At 49.5% G+C, this 25,677-nt stretch overlaps 1 protein-coding gene across 5 annotated transcripts in view; it reads right to left on the bottom strand.

Annotated features, from left to right (window-relative positions):
- SH3BP4 (SH3 domain binding protein 4) overlaps window positions 1-25,677 on the bottom strand; it is a 122,299-nt gene that overhangs the window by 62,358 nt on the left and 34,264 nt on the right. Inside the window, exon 2 of one of the 5 annotated variants that reach the window (XM_049888506.1) lies at window positions 23,913-24,026. The exons of 2 other annotated variants lie outside the window; for them this stretch is intronic. The gene's annotated coding sequence lies outside the window, so the exon portion shown is untranslated. 2 more of the 5 variants (XM_049888510.1, XM_049888507.1) reach the window with 2 other exon arrangements.

Here is a 25,677-nt window from a genome sequence, read left to right as displayed (position 1 = left end):
ATTTTGGGACACCCTTGGACCCAGTACGCTGGACTGGACTCAATGAAGGACAGAGAAGGCCAGGCCGTGCAGGCTCCTGCCATCCAGCCTCCCCTGCCCAGGGAGAAGTCACTGCTCATCCATGCAACCTGGCTTGGGCAGACTAAGATTAAGTCTGAAGCCCATTCGTGGGTGGTGGCCTGAAGAATTTCTACGGAAACTTAGCGGCCCAAGCTGGACAAACTATTTCACCGTGACTTACACATAGACTCGCCAACTGGCAAATATCTATACTCAGACAGATGGAGGCCAGGTCCTAAAATTACAGCAAGTCCTTGAGAAATCAAGGGATCAAAGACGACAGGAATCTAGTACATAGCATTCTTGCCGGAGGTTTATCAAGCTCCACTTGGCTCTGGTACTGAGGGGCAGTTTGTTCCTCGGCAGGATACTTCCAGAATGTTCTATCATCTGATCCTAGCTCATTTGCTCTGGGGACTGTGTGTAACGGTGCTGAAGTAGAAAATTCCATCTGGGCTCCTCCCTTGGCTTAATCGCTGTTCAGCTTCTCTGAGGCACATGGCTCCTGATCTGCAAAACTTCAGGAGCCCTGGTGGCACGATGGTAAAGCGCTCGGCTGCTAACCAAAAAGTTGGCGGTTCGAACCTACCCAATGGCTCTGCAGGAGAAAGACCCGGTGATCTGCTCCCATAAAAATTACCAAACACCTGACCAAGCCTGTTGCCGTCAAATCGTGTTCAACTCGTAGCAGCTTATAAGACTGAGTAGAATTGCCCCATAGGGTTTCCTAGACTGCAATCTTTCTCCCGTGGAGCGGCTGGTGGGTTCGAACACGAGTGCTTAACCACTGCATCACCAGAGCTCCTCCCGTAAAGATCACATCCTAGAAAACCCTATGGGGCAGTTATACTGTGTCACATGGGGTTGCTCTGAGTTGGAATCTCCCTCTCCTTGAGAGGACCAGGCAAGATAACAAATCTATTGGAGCTTTACAAGCTGTCAACCACTGGGTAAAACCTAAATATAAAATGAAACTGTAGAGGAGCTCCTGACACACCGCACACAAACACCTTTCTCCGTGAAGCGTCCTCTCGCCAAATCTGACGACAGCCCCAGGACCGAACGCACCTTTAAAAAATCGCCTTCCTTAGAAGGCTTATTTATTAACTCCTCTTGAAATGCCCCATCAAGGACTGCACACGGTGTAGCCCGAACTGTTCAGGAGACCCGCTATCTCCACTACTTCTGCATGGATCACCTTGTGGGGCCTGGGCACTGCCCTCTGACCCGCACCCTGGGTTTCTATTCCCTACCTGGACAGCCGCTTCGATTTTTCAGGTGTTGTTCAGACAAAGGCCAACTAAAATCCAAGGAGGGTTTTCCTAAGCCAGGTCTTCCCCATTCTGTAAGTGTGCAAATAACATCTGGGTTTAAAAGCAAAGAAATCAAAAAGGTATAAACGGAGGAGGGCTCACACACTGGTTTCTGTCTGGTTTCATCTTGGTCTCGACTGTGCATTCCAGCCAAGGTGAGTCATTCCCTCCCTCCCTGGGATCCTGCCCCCAGCTTATCTTATCTCCGCGCTGGATAAGCCTGGCTCTCCTTCCTCCAAGGCAGTGGCTGTCAGCTTCTCTGAGTGCACGAATCCTTTGAGGAATAAAAGATATGGACTCTCTCTTTGGCAAATCACCTATACATATTAAAGCTTTCATTTAAAGAAGAAAGCATACAATCTCAGGGGGGTTCACAGACCCTCCGGAGACTATGCTAAGAGGCCATGAGCCTCCTGGGTAAACACACCTGTTAGTGATCAAAAATACATTCATCCAACATAGGTCCAGACTCCCATTCTGGGGTGCTCCACCAGGGGACACCCCAGGTCAACCCAGCACATCTATCATGTTTTAATTAGTAATTAGTTGTATGATTTTTGTAATTAGTTTTATCAAAAAGGCAGATACAAGGCTGTGCATTCCAGCTCCCCTATGAAACTGGACGACGTGTAGACAGGGTTTACGGCAACAACAAAGGAAGGAAGGAAGGAAAAGAATGATGTTGTGTTGGCTGAGAGCCAAGCCCAGGGCTGTTCTTGGGTGAGTATGGGGAGGGGGGAGTGGGGTCTGAATAAGGCAGCCCTGCCTGCAAGGAGCCAAGAAGGACAGGCACACACAGGTCCAAGGAGAGCAGAACACGGCCAGGGCTGACCACTCAGCGAGCAGCTGACCTCTGGTCCCCTGCGCACAGGCAGCTGATCCTAATGGAAGACCACACTTGCCAGTACCCAGCTGTGTGACCCTGGACAAGCTATGTGGCCTTTTAAGTCTTGGCTTCCTCCTCTGCAGGACGCAAAGCTTGGCCCCATCGCCTCTGCAGACCCTTCCAGCTGTCAGAGAGACGCTGAGATACAGGAGCACCAAGCGTGTGGGTCCAGGACCTGCCTCTGGGGACATGGAAGTGAGCACCCAGTGTGGCGTCCCTCAAGCCAGCAACTCAGACCCAGGTTTGCCCTCTACTGTGCAGTCTCTCCACAAGGCTTCCAGAAGGCCAGCTGCAGGACTGCCGGGGAAGAGTTGCCCCAAGTTGTTGGCTCTGGCCAGTGAATGATGCTAATCCTGATTCTGACCTTTGCATCCCTGAGGTCAGAGGGCAACATGCACTAGAAAACAGCATGAACCAAAGTGTCAGACACAGGGCTGTCCCTGCTGCCACAGCACTAGCATGTCACAGTTAAGCGACTGATAGACGCTCACAGCCCTTTAATAAACAGAGGAGAAAAGGGAGGACTGCCCAAAAGGAGTGGGCTGTACAAATTCACTCCTCTCCCAGGAAGCACAGAAGGGAGGGAGGAGGGATGGACAGACAGAAGGACGGATGGAAAGCTGGCAGATAAGGACTGTTTGCTGGACCTCATGAGTACAGACGCAAGCCACCCAGCTGCCCTTGAGCTGACTCTGACTCCTGGCGACCCCGTGAGTCCCAGGGTACGGCTGCGCTCCACCGTGAGTCCCAGGGTACGGCTGCGCTCCACCGTGAGTCCCAGGGTACGGCTGCGCTCCACCGTGAGTCCCAGGGTACGGCTGCGCTCCACCGTGAGTCCCAGGGTACGGCTGCGCTCCACCGTGAGTCCCAGGGTACGGCTGCGCTCCACCGTGAGTCCCAGGGTACGGCTGCGCTCCACCGTGAGTCCCAGGGTACGGCTGTGCTCCACCGTGAGTCCCAGGGTACGGCTGTGCTCCATGGGGGTTTTTAATGGCTCATTTTTTCAGAAAGAGATCACCAGGCCTTTCTTCCAAGGCACCACTGGGTGGACCTGAACCTGCAACCTTTGGTTGGTAGCTGAGTCATTAATCATTTGCGTCGCTCTCACCTGCACACTGGTTAGCAGCAGAGGCCAGGTGACAGGCCGAGAAGACCAGTGCCTCCTCCCAGAGAGCGGCAGGGCTGAGGGGGAGCTTGCAATTCCGGAAGAACCAGATCTGTTTTCAACCTCTGCTTCCCGGGTCCTCTGAGAGGTGCTCGGTCTCTGGATTTTTTTTTTCTTTTCTAGCCCTCCCATTTTTTTCCCTTGAGCAAATCAGAGTGCATGTAGGATGTCTTTTCTGAGACACCGGCTCCATTTTTACAGAGGAGGGACCTGAAGTTCAAGGAAATCCATTTATACAGAACGCGATTCTGCCCATAACTGCCACCTGTCTACGCTGAGATAGGAGGAACGAAGCCCCCTAAGCTCTCTGCATGGAGGAATGCAACACCTCCACTACCCTCTTCCTAAACGGCAGGTGCCCGGCCAGCTCTGAACCAGGAACTAGCAGAGGGGAAGACTCAGGTAGCCAAGGCAGGCTCTCTGATTAGACTGGGAAGTTCTTCAAAGCCTAAGCAGGTGTCAGCAAGAGTGGGGAGGGAAGGCTCTTGAAGTAAACAACAGTGGGATCTTCCTTTGACCCACACTTCTTACCCCCAAGCCTCAAGTATGTGGAAAACTCCTCCCGGGTCCCTGCAACATGCCGGCTTTGAGCAGGGTGAAAAGGCAGGGTGGTTAGCAGACAAAACACGTGGCTCTTAAGGACGGAGATGCCAGTTTTAGGCTCACAGGAGGAACTGGGAATGTGCTCAGATTTCCTTCTCATCTGTCCAGATTCCTTCGGCTGCGCTTGAGGGGTTTCTGGGCTCACGCACACTAAGATGCTGCCCTTTATGTGCTAAAGCACTGCTGACTTTGCAGAATTTTTAATGCAGAGGTTTTCGAAGATGTCTGCACCGCCTCATGGTCAGCCACACACAACAACACACCCGTTGGCCTTAAGTAAAGCAGATTAACCTCTGTAATGTGGGTGGGCCTTATCCAATCAGTCTAAGGCCATGAGAGTAGAAACTGAAATTTCCTGAGGGACAGGGATTCTCCCTCAAGACTGCAGCACAGACATCCTGCCAGACGCCTGGTCTGCCGACTTCGGACAGGACTGCTGGAGTTGCCAGCCTGTCGCCTGACCTTCAAGTTTTGGGCTTGCCAGCTCCCACAACAGTACGAGCCAAGTCCTTAACCTAAACCAGTCTCTCTCTCTCTAAAACTAGTTGCCGTAGATTCTGACTCCTGGAGGCTCCGTGTCTGTCAGAGTAGAACTGTGATCCTTTGGAAGCAGTTTACCAGGCCTTTCTTCCGAGGCTCCTCTGGTGGACTTGAACCATTTGAACATTTTTGATCAGCAGCACTCTTTCTGATTGAACACCTTGGTTAGCAGCTGAGCACTTAATCGTTTGCACCACCTAGGGGCTCTCTCTCTCTATGTCTCACTGTCTGTGTTTCTCTGAAGAACTCGAAGACAGCTACCTAATAACAGCCCTCTGAACTTAAACAAGGCACCCCGTATCTTTTCTTATCTGTGAAATGGGAAGCATGTTTTAACTGTTCCCAGGGCTCAAGCAGACACAACACTCAGTGGGGCAGTCGTCGAGGCCCCCGTGACTGTGATCCGGGGCTCGCGCCTTCTCAGCCACTAGCGGGACGGTGGGAAGAACCCTCCAGAACCTCGTCTCTCCCTGCTGAGCTCCTCTTGGCTGACTCGCTCCCTGAAGGAGCCTCCGGCCATGCCTGTCATTTGCCTCAGATACACGGCCGCACATCTTGGCCTCAAAGCAAAGAGGGCTGGAGGCAGGTATCATTTCTGCTGCTTCACCTGGCACCTTGGCTTGAACAGCTACGTCGCCGGGCGTGTAATAAACCATTTCTGACGGTGATAACAGCGGTATCAGTGACAGGGTAAGGAGCTGACCGCAAGTTACTGGAGTTATGGACAAAACACAAGAATCAGGCGGCTTGAAAACTCTGGGCGTAGAGGTCGAAACCTATCTGAGGTGAATGAGACCTGGAATGTTTAGAAGCTTGAGGGAAACTCTACATTTGTCTTTCCTGGAAAAAAGCAACAAAATTGGCCACAAGTGTCAGGATCCTGTCTCTGCCGCAGTCAGAGTGGTTGGTGTGCGGTCTAAGTGCTTTTGTGGTGACCTGCGCCATGCCCCGACTTTCACCTCAGACTCATCCTGACAGACCACTGCCGTCTCCAAGGCCAGCCAACATGAGCCTCCTCGACCTGGCTCCCTGAAGCCCTTTATGTCCAGGACGGGGATGGGGTGGTCACCACGGTTATGGCTCATCTTGAGGTGGCTTGGACAGGCTGGGAAAGTCCCGCCTACCCTCTGGTTTCCTGGTCCCTGACGTCTTGCTGCCCGGTAACCCTGGCACTGTGCCAGAAAAGCCAACCACATAAACGTCACCCCAGGGACTGCTGGAGTCCGAGGGGGGCCCAGGAAGGGCGCCCCATTAACCTCCTCCTGCCCTGCTTGGGACAAGGCCTTCTGCAGCCAAGCTGCACCCCGAATCCACAGCCAGTGAGTGAGACCATGGGGGGGCAGCAGGAAGGCATGCTATACACCCATTCCTATCTACCAAGTTTATCTCCAGAGAAGAGCCAAGAGCAAGAAGCACTTGGCTTTTCAGAAACCCCAGCGTTCTGCACCAGGCCACAAGAATTCCAGGCATCTGAATGCCTGTCAGTAGGCTTCACCCCAACGCAAACAGACCACAGCCTCCGGGCCAGGGGCTGCACTTATAAGGCAAGGCCTGCCAGGGCCTTCCCGTGAAGAAGTATTTTAAGTCTCGGGGACCTCCAAGGGGTGAGGGTTGACCTTGGGACTAGAAAGCTCTGAAATGCCTCACTTCTTTATTGAATCCACCTGTCCTAGTCATCTAGTGCTGCAATAACAGAAATAACACAAGTGGATGGCTTTAACAAAGGGAAATTTGTTCTCTCAGAGTCTAGTAGGCTACAAGTCCAAATTTGGGGTGTCAGCTCCAGGGGAAGGCTTGCTCTCTTTCTGTCGGCTCTGGAGGAAGGTCCTTGTCATCAATCTTCTCTGGGTCTGGGAGCATCTCAGAGCAGAACCTCAGGTCCAAAGGGCACGCTCTGCTCCCAGCGCTGCTTTCTGGGTGGTACGAGGTCCCCATGTCTCTCTGCTCACTTCTCTCTTTTACATCTCAAAAGAGATTGGCTTAAGACACTATCTAATCTCACAGATCTCATCAGTATAACTGCCACTAATCCATTTTATTACATCACAGCGATACGATTTACAACACACAAGGAAATGACATCAGATGATAAAATGGTAGACAATCATACAAGGGAATCGTGACCTCGCCAAGTCGACAGATATTTTGGGGAGACACAAATTCAATCCATGACACCTTCCAAGTCTTAACCTGCTGAAATCCCAAACATTCTCGGAGATGGTCCTGTCAGATGCACCCTAAGGCACACACAGATACTGGAAAACAAAGTCATGTGATAAAAAGGTGGGGAGGGCAGAGGAGACTTGACAGCAGGGACACAAACAGATACCTGCACTCCAACGCTTAGCTCACTGCAGCAGTGTTCACAACAGCCAAAAGGTGGAACAACTCCTCAAGTGTCCATCAACACATGAATAGATAAACAATGTGTGGTCCAACCACAGGAAACCAAAACCAAACCCACTGCCATGGAGTCATTCCGACTCATAGCGACCCCACAAAACTGAACAGAACGGCCCCACAGCGTTTCCAGGGCTGTAAATCTTCAAGGAAGCAGACTGCCAAGTCTTTCTCTTGTGAGCAGCTGGTGGGTTCGAACCACCAACCTTTCAGTTAGCAGCCAAGCGCTTTAACCACTGTGCCTCCAGGGCTTCTGTCTATCCACGCAGTGGGATATTATGCAGTTATGAAGAACAATGAAGTTCTGATAATTATGCTACAATGTGAATCTTGAAAACACTATGCTGAGTGAAGTAAGTCAGACACACGAGGACAAACGCCTTAGGAGCTCATTTAGACGAAGTATCTACAACAGGCAAACGCAAAGAGAGAAAGCAGATGAGGGGCTACCAGGGGCTGGGGGGGTCAGCAGGATAGGGAGCGGCCGCTTAATGGGCAAACAGTTTCTGTATGGGGTGAAGAAAAAGTTCTGGAAATAGATAGTGATGACGGGTAAGCAACACTGTAAGTGTACTTAGCGCCACTGAATCGTACGCTTAAAAATGGTTAAGACAGTCAATTAAAAAAAATCAGTGGAGCATAAAAAGGAAAAAAATCTAATTATCTTACCTCAGTTAAACAGAAGGCAGAAGTGATCTGAGCCCTTGGGTGGTACAAAGATTAAGACCTTCGGCTTCGAACCAAAAGGTTGGCAGTTTGAATCCACCCAGAGGTGCCCTGGAAAAAAGGCCTGGCATCCATTTCTGAAAAACCAGCCACTGAAAACCCTAAGGGCTTTCAATGCACAGTTCTGCTCTGACAGCACCTGGTTGTAAGTGATTTAAAGAAGAAAGAAAAACCTGAAATAATGAAAGTAGCTCCCCACTCTATTTGGAAAGGTTGTTTCATTCAAACCTGACTCTAAAAGGAAGTGGATGGTCAGCTCTGGCTTCTTCTTCCCTTTTCAACCCTCCGTATCCAAATGGTCCATCCAACCCTTCCTACCTAGTGGGGAAGGATGACTGCTTGTTGCTGATCACGAACAAATGAAGGCTGTGCTACCAAATATGCTGACGAGCCACCTGACTGACCTTATAAAGAAAGAATGGTATTCCCTTCTGCTGCCAGGAGAATAAAGATCAAGAAAATTCAAAAACAAAACTGGTTGTCATCAGGTTGATTCTGACTCACGGCGACTCCACGTGTGTCCGAGTAGAACCGTGCTCCAGTGGGTGCTTGATGGCTGACTAAAAATCAACAACAGCTAACAAAATACCCCCAAACATTTTGCCAGGATACTGGTTACTCTCTCCTTGCTACTGGCAGCTACGAAATCCCTCCACCTCTTCCTCATGAGCACCAGTTAACACTTCCTTCTAGCATTTTCTGCCACCGCCTGTCAAGGACACACTCTCCCAAAGCCTCAGCGGAGGTGACCGGTCATCATAGGGCCAGACGGAACTCTCTCAACTCACGTCTGGTTGCTGGCTGCCATTGCTGGGGAGACTCACAGCCTCTTACGTTACAAGAATAACTCCTTTGTCCAGAGACAGAAGGAGAGCCAATGCAGGCCTGTCCTACAGCTGCCCGGGAACACCTGCCGATCTGGTTTCTGGGTACAGCAGGAACGTTCCATTGGAGGGACAGACAAGGAATTGACCCAAAGTGAACAGAAACGAGGACTTGTTCTGGGAACACACAGGTGCCAGGCTTCATAATGCCACGTCGGAACATCTGACCCTTCCACGTTTGGGGACAACACTATAGACTAAACAACAACAACAAAAAACCAGTGCCATTGAGTTGATTCTCATAGCCACCCTATAGGACAGAGTAGAACTGCCCCATAGGGTTTCCAAGGCTGTAATCTTTACGGAAGCAGACTGCCCCATCTTTCTCCCGTGGAGTGGCTGGTGGATTCAAACTGATGACCTTTCAGTTAGCAGTTGAGCTCTTAACCACTGCGCCATGCTCCTCGCTGTAGACTACGAGGGTATAAGGGCTGTGGGGGGCGGGGGGCATCCGGCAGTGCCTGTAAAGGGTCCGAAGTTTCGGGTGCAGTGTCTCCCTCTCACAACTGTTCTGCACACATAGCGTTCAGTGTCCCTCCAGTCAGCTCTGTCCATCTGGGTCCTAATCCGGCTGCCCCCACGTATCAGCACAGGAGTGGGGACTCATTCCACCGTCACATTGGTATCACCTACCCAGAAGGTGCCACTGCTTCGGGATGTCAGAGGAAAAGAAGGGAGATGCTACAAGTTAAAAAGGGAGCATGACTAACAGCCAGAGTCCTGCTCACCTGAAAAACTCCTTGTTACGCCTTCTCTCCAAGGCCCTCCAGTATTCTGTCGTTGTTCTTGGTAGTACCATCGAGTCGACTGTGATGCATGGTGACGGCATGTGTGCAGAGTAGAACTGCCCCATAGGGCTTTCAAGGTTGTAGCCTTTCTTCCATGGCACCTCCAGGTGGGTTTGACCCACCAACCTTTAGGCTAGTGGTTGAGCACTTAACCGCTTGCCCCACCCCGGGCTCTCGAAGATCCCTATTCCCACGTGTGCTGGCTGAAATGGGGACCCTCGCCATGCCACTAAATATCAATCCCGCCAAGATTTTACGTGAAAGGATAGGTGACAGGGCCCTAAGAAAACATGGCGAAACTTTGACTCCAAGTCCCAGAAGGGTCCCGTCCCCCACCCCAGGTACCAGCACGCCCCTCCCCACTGTGACTGCCACATCCCACGGCTGTCCAAAGTCTCTGACAGCCTCGGACCCTCCAGAAACGCCCAGCTTCTTCTAGCCTCGGTTTAGCCACAGGCTGCTGCTGGAAGCAGCTCGAGGAGAGCTGGTCATTCAGTTATCTCGAGGCTGCCTGGCCAGGGGTCAGGTCACCTGCATCAAGCCCAGGCTCAGCAACTTCCAGAAGACCAGCTGGGTAGCTCTGGGCAAACCACTTGGCCTTCTCTGGGGCTCAATTTCTTCATTGAGAAAATACGGATAACAGTTATAAATTAACCTCACAGATTAAAGATTTAATGAGTCGGGGTGAGAGCAACTGGTTTGATAAGCTGGAAACTCCGGTGGCGGAGCAGTTCACAGCTACTGGCTGCTAACCAAAAGGTCGGCAGTTCAAATCTACCAGCAGCTCCTTGGAAACTCTGTGGGGCAGTTCTACTCTGTCCTATAGGGTTGCTATGAGTAGGAACAGACTCGCCGGCAGTGGGTTGGTTTGTTTTTTTGGTCCACTCTGCTGGCGGCCATGCATCTGCACAGCCCTTCTGGGAAGGAATCTGGCAGTGAGTACTGTATCAGGACGGAGCCCTGGGGGGCAGTGGTCAAGCACTCGGCTGCTAACCGAAAGGTTGGCAGTTCAAACCCACCAGTGGCTCCGAGGAAAAAAAGACCTGGCGACCTGCTCCCATAAAGATTACAGCCTTGGAAACCCTACAGGGCAGTTCTACTGTGTCCTATAGGATCACTACGAGTCAGAATTGACTGATGGCACACAACATTGTATCAAAAGCTTTAAAATTATCATCTTTTAGAATCCACTGAAAGCAAGCAAGCAAAATGAGCGTGCGTCATGCCCAGAGTGAAAAAACAGGGAGGACCGAAACGCCTGATGAAATTCCATCACGTCAGTTATAGGGCCATTAAGTTTTTCTCTCAAAGGGTTTAATAACATTGTTCATTTCCTCAAAATAAGGAGAGGGGGAAGGAGAGTACAAAATCATATCTACTTTCTTATATTAAGTGACTATAACCTCAAACTTGCCCCCTCAGCCTGAAGGAGATCCCCATGGGGTGGCGATGTTCTCCGTCTCTGAAGGAGCAAGGTCTCCGGAAGGGGACCTGTCCTCACAGCCAGGCAGCTGTCCTCCCCTGAGGGAGCCCTCCGGCACCAGTGTCGGCTCATCAGTTCTCGGGGCCCCTAATGAGAAAACCAGGCTATCCAGCGTGGACAGGTGATATGCATATAAAGCCCCAAGGTCAAGAAGGTACCTAACCAATCCCCTGATTTTGTTTTGTTTTGTTTCAAGAAACATCAATGCTATAACAAGCCAAAGTGTGGGGACTCTCCAGGAACCACAGAATTGTCCAACAGGCATACCAAGGAGCTGACCCTTCGCAGTCCACAGTCCAACACGAACAACGCTCAGTCCCTTCATACATCTCTTAGCTGTTTTACCAGTAGTTAAAATCTCAGCCGGTGACACAACTAGAGTTTACCCTACCCGAAGGAGTCCCTGGGTGGCGCGAACACTTAAACACTTGACTAGTAGCCGAGAAGTGCCTCAGAAGAAAGGCCTGGCAATTCTGCTTCCAAAAGATCGCAGCCTTGAACACCCTATGGGGCAGTTCCACTCTGACACACACATGCTTGTCATAGGTCAGAATCGGCTGGACGGCAACTGACAGCAACAACATCCTCCCTGAGGGGGTCCATAAGAAGAGACAGTCCTTTCCTCACCAAATTTACACAGGAAACTATATTCAGACAAAAGAAAAAAAGAGGGTCACTTTGTCCTAAGCCCCAGTTCCGGGGCAGCCACAGGACACTGCCATTTCCTCTGCTCCCCATTAGCTTGGGTTCTCCACCTGCAAAATGGTAAAGGAACACCCCGACTCTCCCATCTGGGGGGCTGCTTTGAGAGCAATGGATTTGAAAATGGTCTGGAAACTCTTCAGACTACAGGTTGATCCAACCAGGAGCTGGCTGACGCTGCACAGAGCAGGCCTGTGTGGTTTCCTGCCTCAGCCTTCTTAATTTGTTCCACCAAGCTCAGCACGGGCTCCATGGCCTGACCAACACCAAGGGTAGAGGTGGGGCAATTTTAGGGTTGCTTTGACAAAACCGGAGATCTCCTGTGTCTACTCTTTAGGTTTCCAACCACAGACATGGACCTCTATGGGGCCATCAGCTGTGGGAGGGCCCCTCTACATGGAATTTATGCCAGCACCTAGGCTGAAGTCTCCCTGTCAGGAGTCAGGTCTTCCTCGTCCTCACCCCTACTACGCCTCACCACTGCCAAAAGTAGACCAAAAGTACAAAGTAGCACTAGATAAATCCTTGTTCTCTATCACAGGCAAACTATGGCCTGTGGCCAAAACCAGCCAACCACCTGAATTTATATGGCTCGGGAACAAAGAACGTTTGACATTCTGAAACGGTCAGGGGAAAAAAAATCAAAAGAACGTTATTTTGACATGAAAATTATATGAAATGCAAATCTCAGTGCCCATAAAAAAAGTTTGATTGGAACACAGCCACTCCCACGGGTTTACGTGTTATCTGCGGGGTGGACTCTATGACAGCTAATGATGACAAAGGTACTTCTGTGCTATAGCAATAGAGCTGAGCAGTAACATCAGTGACCTGACTGCCCTCCAAGCCAAAAGGCCTGGCCTTTACAGAAAGATTTGGCGGCCCCTGTCCTATAGGAAACTTCCTTACGCAAAGTGGCAAAGGCCCAGCGCCCTGCAGGCACAAGACAAGAGGAAGTGGGCATTCCCCTATGGGTAAATGGATGCCCGCCAGAGAAGGACCTGCCAAGACAGGTGCAGCTAGGATAAGAGATGGCAAGAGAAAAGGAGAAAACAATGGGAAGGTGTGGCTTCAGGGGAGATAGGAAGGAGCCAAACGGTTAGCTTCGTCAAATATCAATGTTTTTATCTAGAGCTGGCTCCAACCTCAAAAGCAGGAGGTGTTCTAACCCTCCTTCGGTGACACAGTAACCCCCACCTTCACCAACTGCAAGTGAGCCTGAAAAGTCCTTACGCAAGTGACATAAGGAGCTACATCGGGTTTTAGCCGGTTTCTCATTGTTCATGGAGGAAAAATATTCTGCTCCAAGATAACCAACTTGCAGAATTGAGAAAATACCCTCTGGTAGACTCCCATTGCTGTCCAGTCAATTCTGACTCACAGTGACCCTAAAAGACAGAATAGAACTGCCCCAAGGAGCAGCTGGTGGATTTGAACAGCTGACCTTTTGGTTAGCAGCAGAACTCAACCACTGTGCTACCAGGGCTCCAAAACACAGCCTTTACACTACGGTTAATGCTATCAGAATCAACGCTATCAGCTTTGTTAGCAGAACTAGAAACGTATCAGGCACTCCTGTGGATTACAGGGAGTCCTCGGGTGGCGTAAGGCTCCCTGGATGGCACAAATGGTTAACCACTAACCAAAAGGTTGGTAGTTCAAACCCACACAGAGACAACTTGGAAGAAAGGCCTGGCGATCTGCCAAGAAAACCCTAAGGGGCTCAGTTCTACTCCGCAACCCGTTGGGGTCACCATGAGTCCTAATCGACTTAACGGCAACAGATTTGGGTTTTTTGTTTGTTTCTGGACGGTGTATGTGGTTAGCACACCTGGTTGCTAATCAAAAGGTTGGAAGTTTGAGTTCACCCAGAGATGCCTCAAAAGGAGGGCCTGGTGATTAATCTCCTTCTGAAAACTCCGCCACTGAAAACGCTGTGGAGCACAGTTCTGCTCTGACACACGTGGGGTCTCCAGGAGCCACAGGCTTACCTGATGGCAGGTGATAACAAAGAGCCCAGCGAAAGTGTTCGAAATTTCACCTGATTCTCGCGGTTAAACCTATTCAGGATAGAGAACTGATTCACTTACCTTTCCCAAAACTGTATAAAATTTCAAAACGTCTACAGAATGTGATAAGGAACGTGGTATAACTTTCCTCTCTCTTGTATTAAACTTGTATTGGACACTAAGCAAAAAAAAAAAAAATACATGGAATAAAATAAAAGCTGGCCCGGACTAGCAGCTGCCCAGCACCCCAGTGGCTCCCCTTACATGTTCACTCCCTCGTGAGGTCTGTGGGCTCCTGCCTGGGGCCCGAGGCAGGAACAAGCCCGTGGTTTAGCTCACTGTGTACACAGGTTTTTCTGAGTGTCCTTTCCCCCAGCAGAGCAGGGGAAAAGGGAGGGGGCGGTTTTGGTTGTTTTGGTCTGTGCCGGCAAGGACTCAGAATTAACTTTCCCCACTCTCTCTGGGTAGGGCCCCTGGGTAATGCAAAAGGTTAACACACCGGAATGCAAACTGAAAGGCTGGAGGGTCAAGTCCACCCGAAGGCACCTAGGAAGAAAGGCCTGGTAATTGATTTAATTTTGAAAAACCAGCCATTGAAAACGCTATGGAGCACAGTTCTACTCCGACACACGTGAGGGCGCCATGAGTCAGGGTCAACTGGTTGGGAACTGGTAACTGGCTCTCTGACAGATACGGGGCCACCCACGCCCCGCTGGAGGCTCCGGGCTCCTCCTCCTCTGTGCTTCTGACCCAGTGGTTGGAGGTGGTTGTCCTCGTTAATAATGTAATACAATTACTACCTCAATTAATGACCATGAGTGCAAAAAGAGTAGCTTCTGCGACAATTCCAGTGGAATATTTTGGAAAGACTCAATAAAGGTGAATCGCTGAAAAATGTGCTGGCAAACAAGACAACAGAAAACAACTGAGGAAAAAAAAATAATAAAATGCCGCAGACTGGACCATTGTGATCCACAGGGTTTTCACTGCCTGATTTTCAGAAACAGATCGCCAGGACTTTCTTCCTAGTCCATCTTAGTCTGGAAGCTTCGCCGAAGCCTGTTCAGCATCAGAGCAAACACATGAGCCTGCGGTGACAGACGGGTGGCGGCTGCACACGAGGTGCACTGGCTGGGAATGGAGGCTTGTGCGTTGCTATGATGCTTCCAAAAAATCAGCCAACGAAAACCGCACGGATCACAGTGGCCGTCTGGTTGTGCACGGGCTTTCATGAGTCGAGGGCCAAACTGAGAGCAAAGAAGAACAAGTTCCCAGGTGAGGCTGATGTTGCTGGTGCCTGGACCATCAGTGTAGCACACTGGCATGTGTCTTAGTTACAGTGCTGCCGTGACAGAAACATCACAAGTGGATGGCTTTAACAGAGATTTATTCTCTCATTATCTAGGAGGCCAGAAGTCCAAATTCAGGACACCAGCTCCAGGGGAAGGCTTCCTCTCTGTGTCGGCTCTGGGGATGGTCCTGATCATCAACCTTCCCCTGGTCTAGGTTCTCAGTGCAGAGACCCAGGTCCAAAGGATGCGCTCTGCTCCTGGTTCTTCTTTCTCAGTGGCATGAGGTCCTTCTGTCTCTCTGTTTCTCTCTTTTATATCTCAGAAGAGATTGACTCGAGACAAAACCTACCCTGTGGATTGAGTCCTGCCTCATGGACATAACTGCCTCTAATTCGGCCTCATTAACATCATAGAGGTGGGATTTATAACTACCACATCAGATGGCAAAATGGTGGACAACCACACAAAACAGGTAATCGTGGCCTCGCCAAGCTGACAGCCATTTTGGCGGACACAATGTAAACCCTAATGTTATATTATATTACATTATATTATAGCATTTACAACATTACTTTTCCCTTTGGTATCTCGGTTGTTTCTCACCACACCTTGTCAGGTAGGCAGGGCAGGTATGGCCATGCCCACCCAGCAGATGAGAGAATGGAGGCTCAAGAGGGCTGCAGCCTCTTACGCAAGATCCAGAAGTGACAAAGCTGGGGTTATGTAACCCGTAGTCCTGCCAAAGTCAGCAGCCATAACCTTGATCAACAAGGTAATGGTCAAATGCAGAGAAAACAGCAGAGACAAGGCAGGTGCAGCAGGCAGGATGTCCACCAGTGAGGGTGTAAAGCACCAAATTGGGTTCCAACATCCTGTTTCCTTCAGCCTTTCCTTCTTCATGCCGGAAATGAGAACATCTCCTAAGTCTTTAGTAGTAGGAAGATGTTAAATACCCTGGCTCACTCAGATTAAAAAAAAAAAAAAATCAAACCTATTGCCATTGAGTGGATTCTGACTCATAGCGACCCTAGAGGACAGAGCAGAACTGCCCCATAGGGTTTCCAAGGAGCAGCTGGTGGATTTGAATGGCCAACCTTTTGGTTAGCAGCTGCGCTCTTAACCACTGTGCCACCAGGGCTCTTCACTCAGATTAAGGGAGTTTATATCCGAGTCTTGGAGAACAGAGAGTCAACAGCCTCCACCCCCCATAAATGTTGTCACTGAAAATACGTAGGAAAAGTCAGGAGGTTGAAGACTCGGCCTTTATTGGCATATGGTCTCAAATCCTGGTTCTGCCACCAAAGCTGACCTCTGGCCAGTCTTGGCCTTTGTCCCCAATGTTGGATGGTGTTATGGACAGAACTGTGTTCCCAAAATATGTGTTGTGGTCCTAACCCATATACCTGTGAGACTTTTCTTTGTTATGTTAATGAGCCCATATCAACGGAGGGTGTGTCTTAAGCCAATCATGCTTGAGATTTAAGAGACCAGGCCCAGAAGCCAGGTGATAGATGCCAAGTGACATGAAGACCAAGGAAGCGAGGAACAGAAGCTAAAGACACACAGACCTTCCCCCAGAGCTGACAGAGAGAAAAAGCCTTCCCCGAGAGCCAGCGCCCTGAACCTGGACATCTAGCCCCCTGAACTGTGAGAGAATAAATTTCTTTTCATTAAAGCCACCACCCACTTGTGGCATTTCTGCTGTAACAGCGCGAGAGAACTAAGACAGGTGGCTGGGGAATAACCCTGGCCTCATCTCTGGGTGGTACGTGAAAACCTGCAGGGCGGTGGTGCCCGCACCCCGGGTGTGCCTGAAGCCCTGCTTCCTCCTCTCTTCCAGAATCCCACGTAACCAACTCCTTCCCGAGCTGCCTCTGCCATTCACTCACCCCTCCCTGACAGCAGGGGAAGCGATGACCACAAGGACAGACGGGCTCCTGGGCAGCCCGGCCATCTGACCCACTGGATTCTTATTTCTGGGGTCGAATCTTCAACCCAGCAACCCCTCACTTAGCAACAGTGAAAGAGGCAAGAGAAGGAAAAACGCAGCCTGGCGCCACCCAAGGTGGCCTTTGGAACCGACCCAAGGGGCCTTCCACGCCCAGCGCTTCACAGACTAAGGGCCCTCTCCTCTATTCAGCTCTGCAAAGGGGACGGGGCCCCCGCCTTGCTGCTAGGTGGCCGAAGCATTCCCAGTGTGGAAAGCTTGGGACAAAGCAGTGGAATCTTATCTTTTAGGAGCACTGAATGATTGCTAATGCATTCATCTGATCACGCATTGCAGACCACCGACAGAGAACAAGCCATGCCCTCCAAGGAAACAAAGCCACTGGGTTAGAAAGGGAGTCACGGAACAGGCATTTGCTGAAGCCCGAGACCTGAATAAAGGCACGAGAGGACCATTCTGTATTTTGAAATATTTCCCCAAAACGAATCCTTCTGTTTAAATTTTGTACTTTATATACATATACACGGAGCCCTGGCGGCAAGAGGTTAAGCGCTCAGCTGCTAAACGCAAGGCTGTCAGTTCGAACCCACCAGCGGCTCCTCAGGATAAAGACCTAGCGATCTGCTCCTGTCGAGATTACAGCCAGCTTTGGAAACCCTACGGGGCAGTTCTACTCTGTCCTATAGGGTCACTATCAGTTATAATCGACTCAATGGCAATGCGTTGGATGTGTGTGTACATATATATTATGTACATATACACACATATTATACCAAAAAAAATTAGTCGATATTCAACCATTTCAAGAGGTGGCATATGATCAGGAACCGATGGTACTGAAGGAAGAAGTCCAAGCTGCTCTGAAGGCATTGGTGAAAAACAAGGCTCCAGGAAACGATGGAATATCAACTGAGATGTTTCAACAAACAGATGCAGCGCCGGAGGTGCTCACTCGTCTATGCCAAGAAATAGGGAAGACAGCTTCCCTGCCAACTGACAGCAAGAGATCCATATTTATGCCTATTCCCAAGAAACGTGATCCAACCAAATGGGTAGAAATTATAGAACAATATCATTAATATCACATGCAAGCAAAATTTTCCTGAAGATGATTCAAAAACGGCTGCAGCAGTATATCGACAGGGAACTGCCAGAAATTCAGGCTGGATTCAGAAGAGGACTTGGAACCAGGGATATCATTGCTGATGTCAGATGGATCCTGGCTGAAAGCAGAGAATACCAGAAGGATGTGTACCTGTGTTTTATTGACTATGCAAAGGCATTCGACTGTGTGGATCATAACAAACTATGGATAACACTGCAAAGAATGGGAATTCCAGAACACTTAATTGTGCTCATGAGGAACCTTTACATAGATCAAGAGGCAGTTGTTCAGACAGAACAAGGGGATACTGATTGGTTTAAAGTCAGGAAAGGTGTGCGTCAGGGTTGTATTCTTTCACCATACCTATTTAATCTGTATGCTGAGCAAATGATCCGAGAAGCTGCACTATATGAAGAAGAACGGGGCATCAGGATTGGAGAAAGACTCATTAACAACCTGTGTTATGCAGATAACACAACCTTGCTTGCTGAAAGTGAAGAGGACTTGAAACGCTTAGGAATGAAGATCAAAGACCACAGCCTTCAGTATGGATTGCACCTCAACATAAAGAAAACAAAAATCCTCACAACTGGACCAATGACCAACATCATGATGAACGGAGGAAAGATTGAAGTTGTCAAGGATTTCATTTTACTTGGATCCACAATCAACAGCCATGGAAGCAGCAGTCAAGAAATCAAAAGACACATTGCATTGGGTAAATGTGCTGCAAAGGACCTCTTCAAAGTGTTGAAGAGCAAAGATGTCACCCTGAAGACTAACCCAAGCCATGGTATTTTCAATCACATCATATGCATGTGAAAGCTGGACAATGAATAAGGAAGACCGAAGAAGAATTGATGCCTTTGAATTGTGGTGTTGGCGAAGAATATTGAATATACCACGGACTGCCAAAAGAACGAACAAATCTGTCTTGGAAGAAGTGCGGCCAGAATGCTCCTTAGAGGCAAGGATGGCGAGAGTGCGTCTTACATACTTTGGACATGTTGTCAGGAGGGATCAGTCCCTGGAAAAGGACATCATGCTTGGCAGAGTACGGGGTCAGCAGAAAAGAGGAAGACCCTCAACGAGGTGGATTGACACAGTGGCTGCAATGATGAGCTCAAGCATAACAACGATTTTAAGGAGAGCGCAGGACTGGGCAGTGTTTCGTTCTGTTGTGCATAGGGCTGCTATGAGTCGGAACCAACTCGACAACTAACAACAACAACATACACACACACACACACATACATAGCAAAAGCTGGACTATGAATAAGGAAGACTGAAGAAGAATTGATGCCTCTGAATTGTGGTGTTGGCGAAGAGTACTGAATATACCACGGACTGCCAGAAGAACGAACAAACCTGTCTTGGAAGAAGTACAGCCAGAGTACTCCTTAGAAGTAAGGATGGCAAGACTACATCTCACGTATTTTGGACCTTTTATCAGGAGGGATCAGTCCCTGGAGAAGGACATCATGCTTGGTAAAGCAGAGGGTCAGCGAAAAAGAGGAAGGCCCTCAACAAGGTGGACTGACACAGTGGCTGCAACAATGAGCTTAAGCATAACAACGATTGTGAGGATGGCGCAGAGCCGGGCAGTGTCTCATTCTGTAGTACATGGGGTCGCTACGAGTTGGCACTGACAGGATGGCACCTAACAACATGTATATGTAATATAAAATATGCCATTTTAAGTGTATAACTGAGTGACATTAGTTAAATTCACAATGCTGTCCACCGATCACCACCACCTATGTGGAAAACTTCCTCACCCGAAACAGAAGCTCTGTACATTAACTCTGTCTTCTCTCCTCCCCCTAGCCCGGTAACCTCTAGTTCGCTTTGTCTCCAGGAATTTGCCTCTTCTAGCTATTTCATATAAGTGGAATCATACAGTATTTGTCACTCCTCGGTTTCTTAATCTCCTCACTGAGATGAGCATAAGTTGCCATCCACAAATAAAAGGCAGTTCCCAACTTCAGGGAACAGCCTACTTCTTAAAAAAAAAAGTTTTTTAAATGCAAACTTCAAAAAGCCAACCCAATGGCTTGTAATGTGCCAGAGTGTTTGTGCACTTGGAAGGCTTTTCCATCCGTGGTCACAGAGTTGAATGACCACCATTCCCCGGCCCACCAGCAAGGCTGGACAAAGGACAGAACTCTGTGGAGGGTCATTTTCCTTCACGACCCCCCAACCTTCTGGCTATGGTCCAGGTAGAAACAAGTGTAGAAGCAGGTCCTGGCCAGAATGCACCTGTCCAGGTAGTTAGTAGGGGACATGACCGCCAGGTCCTGTCTACCACCCCTCACTCCCAGTGGAGCCATCCTAACCTCTATGATTAGCCTCTCCACCCAGCGACTACGCTGCCTATTTATCCTTGCCTCCATCACAAGCAACCATCAGTTAGGCATGAAAGGTTAGCAGAACTATAAACACTGCTCAAACTCTTGCGCTGGTGTTTATTTGGCTTTGAGGGACATGAGGTTAAGGTGTCAACTGATCACTCCATCATCTGACAAACCCTCGTGCCTCGACAGGTCCGGAGGGACTGGCGAGATAAGCGAAAAACGTGGCTCCTACCTTTTAGCAATCTGAAATAAGAGAATGTTGGTAGGTAATGTAAGACAAAGATGAAAATGGAAGATGCCAAGACATCAAAGATGCTCATGAGGACAGAACAGGATGGAGTGAGAACTCCTAGATGAAGAAAAGAGACTCCTGGGACATGGAGGACGTCCCACGTGGGTGGAGTGGGATCTTAACATGGATTCATTCAGGGGATGCTACAAACAGTAGTCAAAAAGTCCCTATGCAATGGAAGCTCCATAGACACACCCAAACTCCCTAAGGGACCGAACTGCTGGGCTGAGGGCCGCGGGGACCATGGTTTCAGGGGACATCTAACTCAACTGGCGTAACATAGTTTAAAAAGAAAATGTTCTACATTCTACTTTGGTGAAGAGTGTCTGGAGTCTTAAGCCTGTGAGTAGCCATCTAAGATATTCCACTGGTCTCACCCCTTCGGAAGCAAGGGAGAATGAAGAAAACTAAAGATACAAGGGAAAGACTGGTCTGAAGGACTAATGGACCACATCTACCACCAGACTGAGCCCAGCACAACTAGATGGTGCCCCGCTACCACCACTGACTGCTCTGACAGGGATCACAATAGAGGGTCCCGCACAGAGCTAGGGAAAAATGGAGAACAAAATTCTAACTCAAAAAGAAAGACCAGACTTGCTGGCCTGACAGATACTGGAGAAACCCTGAGAGTATAGCCCCCGGACACCCCTTCAGCTCAGTAATGAAGTCTTGCCTGAGGTTCACCCTTCAGCCAAAGAGTGGACAGGCCCATAAAACAAAACGAGACTAAAGGGGCACACCAGCCCTGGGGCAAGGACTAGAAGCCAGGAGGGGACAGGAAAGCTGGTAATAGGGAATCCAAGGTCGAGAATGGAGAATGTTGACATGTCGTGGGGTTGTTAACCAATGTGGTAAAACACTATGTATACTAACTGTTTAATGAGAAACTACTATGTTCTGTAAACTTTCATCTAAAGTACAATAAAAAAAGAAAAAAAAAAAAGAAAGTCCCTATGCAAACTGTTGTTGTTAGGTGCCGTTGAGTCGCTTCCAACTAATAATCACCCTATGTACAACAGAACAAAGCTAGGTACATGTTACCTCTGGGTTCCCCTTCTTTCACTACATACATCTTAACTTTCCCCCATGTTCTTCTGAATGCGTTGACAGTCATTAAGGCCGACCCCGAAAGCTGCCCCAACTCCTATTGGAAGGTGATAAAATACTTGCCTTTATGACCCATAAAACACCAGAAAAACCAAACTCGGTGCTGTCGAGTCGATTCTGACTCATAAGGACCATATAGGACAGAGAATAACTGCCCCATAGGGTTTCCAAGGAGCAGCTGGTAGATTTGAACTGCCGACCTCTTGGTTAGTAGCCGTATCTCTTAACCACTGCATCACCAGGGCTTCTTATGACCCACAGGAAAGTCTTATGAAGACTGGGCTTGAAGACCACACCATAATGGATCCATATCCAACAGTTACCTTCTCCCTGTCAAGACGTTCTCCGAATGGGCAGGTGTAATCTGCAGTTCTCCGCATCACAGCACACAGCACGCCCCGGCCTCCAGCCCTCTCTCAGCCTGCAGGTAAGGCAGCTGAGGTGAAGGAGAGATACACCTCCCTAGGCCAGCTCTGGGGTCAACGCCCCAGGTAAACGTCACACTAGCTCTGGGCTAGGGGGCCTTTGGGCCAAGACGCGAGCACACAGTTGAGTGATAGAAATAAACACTCCTGGTCAGTTCTGTGTATATCCTGCAGGCTATTTTCTATTGCTAGAAATTACTCATTTAGAAAGCCAAGCAAATATTTTGTTCCATTAATAACATACATTTATATTCAGCTAAATCTGGAGAAAAGCAAAGGGTATTTATACCCCAACCTGCATTTTTACATTAAAATAATATATATTTCCCGGGGGTCAATTCCATGGGGAGGCTTATCTGAGCTCACAGTTCCCAAGGGATTCCGGCCTTGAGGCTGGGCCGGGTCACTCCCCACAGCACCAGCCCACACAATGGCAAGGGAAGCCCACCCTGAGTGTTAAGTCTCAGACCCTCCACGCCCACCCAAGCCTTCTGAAAGCACCACAAGCCTTCCCCCCCGTTCACATGTACGGCTCTGCTCAGACGTTACCGCCTCAAAGACGCATTCCCGACCACCTGCATTAGTTCCCCATTGCCGCTGAAACAAATTAGCCCAAACGCAGCAGCTTATAACACAAATTTACTCTCCTACAGTTCTGGAGGTTGTAAATCTGCAATCAACTTCACAGTGCAAAATCCCGGTGCTGGGCCTGGTTCCTTCTGGAGGCTCAGAAAGGAGAATCCATTTCCTTGCCTTTCCCAGCAGCTAGTAGCTAAGCTGCCTGTATTCCTTGGCTTGTGATCCTTCCTCCAGCTTCATAGAACATCACTCTAATCTCTGCTTCCATCATCAGCCAGCCTCCTCCTCTGTACTCACTGTTCTGTGCCATGGAGTCGATTCTGACTCACAGCATACTTACAGGACAGAGTAGAACTGCTCCACAGGGCTTCCTAGTGTGGTCTTTACAGGAGCAGATCGTCAGGAGCCGCTGGTGGGTTTGAAACATCAACCTTTCGGTTAGCAGCTGAGAGCTTAACCACTGCGCTACCATGCCTCCTAAATCTCAGTCTACCTCCCTCTTACAAGGACACTGTGGTTATATTTAGGGCCCACCTGGTAATTCAGGAAATGGCAGTGGTGTAGTGGTTAAGTGCTACAGCTGCTAACCATAATGGCTGGCAGTTCGAATCCACCAGGCGCTCCTTGGAAACTCTATGGGGCAGCTCTACTCTGTCCTACAGGGTCACTATGAGTCGGAATTGACTCGATGGCAATGGGTTTTTTTTGTTTGTTTTGGTAAATCAGGATAAATCTCCCCATCTCAAAATCCTTAACTTAATCACACCTGAGAAGTCTTACTTTGCCGTATAACCTAACATTCTCAGGTTCGGGGATTAGGACGTGGATATCTCTGAGGATCATTATTGACCCCCCCCACCCACACCCTATCAGAAACAGCCCACCCTTCACTCTTCCTCCCCTCACCTGGCTTCATTTTTCCTCACAGTCTGATCACTCCTGACATTTTTTTACGTGCAAAAAAAAAAACCCCAAACCAAACACCCGTTGCCGTTGACTTGACTCTGACGTACAGCAACCCTACTACAGGGCAGAGTAGAACTGCCCCATAGGGTTTCCAAAGAGGGGCTGGTGGATTCGAACTGCTGACCTTTTGGTTAGCAGCCAGACGCTTAACCATAGTGCCACCAGGAAATCTTTTATGTATAGTATTTGTTCATTTCTTGTCTCTGCGACTAGGGTAAATTCTCCATAAAGGCAAGAACTTAGTCGTGTTCATTTGAGCACCTGGAACCACCTGGAACTCACCGCAGGCATGCAATGACTCTGTTCAGTGAACGACTTCTGGAGCACCCACACACAGGCATGAAGATGCAGACGCAAAACCCGTTACCGTCAAGTCGATTCCGACTCACTGCCACCCTGCAGGACAGAGCAGAACTGCCTCAGAGGGTTTCCAAGGCTGGCATCTTTATGGGAGCAGATTGCCAGGTCTTTCCTCCCACAGAGCCACTGGGTAGATTCCAACCGTCAACCTTTATCAGCAGAATGCTCAGCTCCTGGACCACCAAGGGTCCGACGTGTGCTCAGTGGCTCTCGAACCCTAGTCTGTGGACAAGCTGAATTAGATGCACCTGAGTGCTGCAGAATCCCCCTAAAGAATCATCACAGGTATCTTTACCTATCATCATAAAAAAAAAAAAAAAAAAAATCATAGGTATCTTTAAAGAACTAAATGCCCTGGCCCCGAATGCAGCAATCTGTCGTGCTAACTGTGGCAACCCCAGCCCCCAGGCCTGCACCTGGCACACAGTAACGTGCCCCATTAACAGTACTGTTATAAAGAGCTAGGCTGCTAACCAAAAGGTTGGTGGTTCAAGTCCACCCGGAGGTGCCTTGGAAGAAAGCCCTGGCAATCTGATTCTGAAAAATCAGCCACTGAAAACCCTGTGGAGCACAGTTCTACTCTGACTTACATGGGGTCGCCATGAGTTTGGTTTTGTTTGTAGTATTTTGTTATGACAGCCCTGGGGAATTAATATACCTGGTGGTCCCACGTCTCACCAACAGCACCCTTCCCACCACAGCACTTCCAGGCAGCCCAGTGCCGGCGAGCTGGCCATGCCTCCACCTGTCCCCAGGCTGAGTTTTCCAGGAGCACTCGCGCTCTCTAGGGAAGATGCCGTGACATTTCTCCTGTGCTGAGTCACTCAGACCGAGTTCAAACCCTGACTCTGCCGTTTATGAGCTGCACGCCACTGGACAGGCTGTTAACCCTCCTCGACTCTCCACTCTTCATGACCCCGGCACGCTGCGATGCCTGACCGTGCTGCCGCAGGCTTCAGGTGAACGCAGCCGGCAGAGGGCCCAGCACGTAGGAGGTGGCCACACACGGACGGGGCCAGCCTGGCCAAGCCACAGGTATGTCCACGGTGCCACGAGTGGGCCAGAGCAGGTGATGCCCTTCTCATGGCTGACGGGGTGGGGGCCACCAGATAAAACCCAGATGCCCAGGGAGATGTGAATTTCACATACAAGGTGAGTAATTGTGAGCATAAGCACCACCCCAAAAACCAAATCAGCTGCTGTCGACTCCAGCTCGTGGTACTCCCCCGTGTTCCAGAGTAGATCTGTGCTCTGCGGGGTTTTCAATGGCTGCAATCTTTTGGAAGTAGATCTCCAGGACTTTCTTGCGAGGTGCCTCTGGGTGGGTTGGTATCGCCAACCTCTTGGTTAGTAGCTGAGTGCTTAAACATTTGCATCACCCAAAGATGTTGGAGATACTGAAATGTTCCTGGGTGTTCTGCGTTTTTGTTTGCTAACTCTGGTAATCCCACAGATGTGCCACCGACGTGGCTGTGCCAGTCAGACGGGCTTCCCAAGAAGTCCAGCCTCATGGAGAGCAATAGGCCTGGGCTGTGGCCTCCCGGGGAGAAAGGAGGAGGACTGGCAGCCAGACCCAACATGCTGGCCAATGTCCACTCCTTACAAAGTTCACTGTCAAGTCATGTCCTCTGTGGCATTTAGTTCCCATCTGTTATTGTTGTAGCTGCTGGAAGTTGACCCCCGATTC

This window comes from Elephas maximus, chromosome 6 (assembly GCF_024166365.1).
Source record: "Elephas maximus indicus isolate mEleMax1 chromosome 6, mEleMax1 primary haplotype, whole genome shotgun sequence".
In the NCBI taxonomy this organism is placed as follows: Eukaryota; Metazoa; Chordata; class Mammalia; order Proboscidea; family Elephantidae; genus Elephas; species Elephas maximus.
This window is presented reverse-complemented; position numbering and strand designations above follow the sequence as displayed.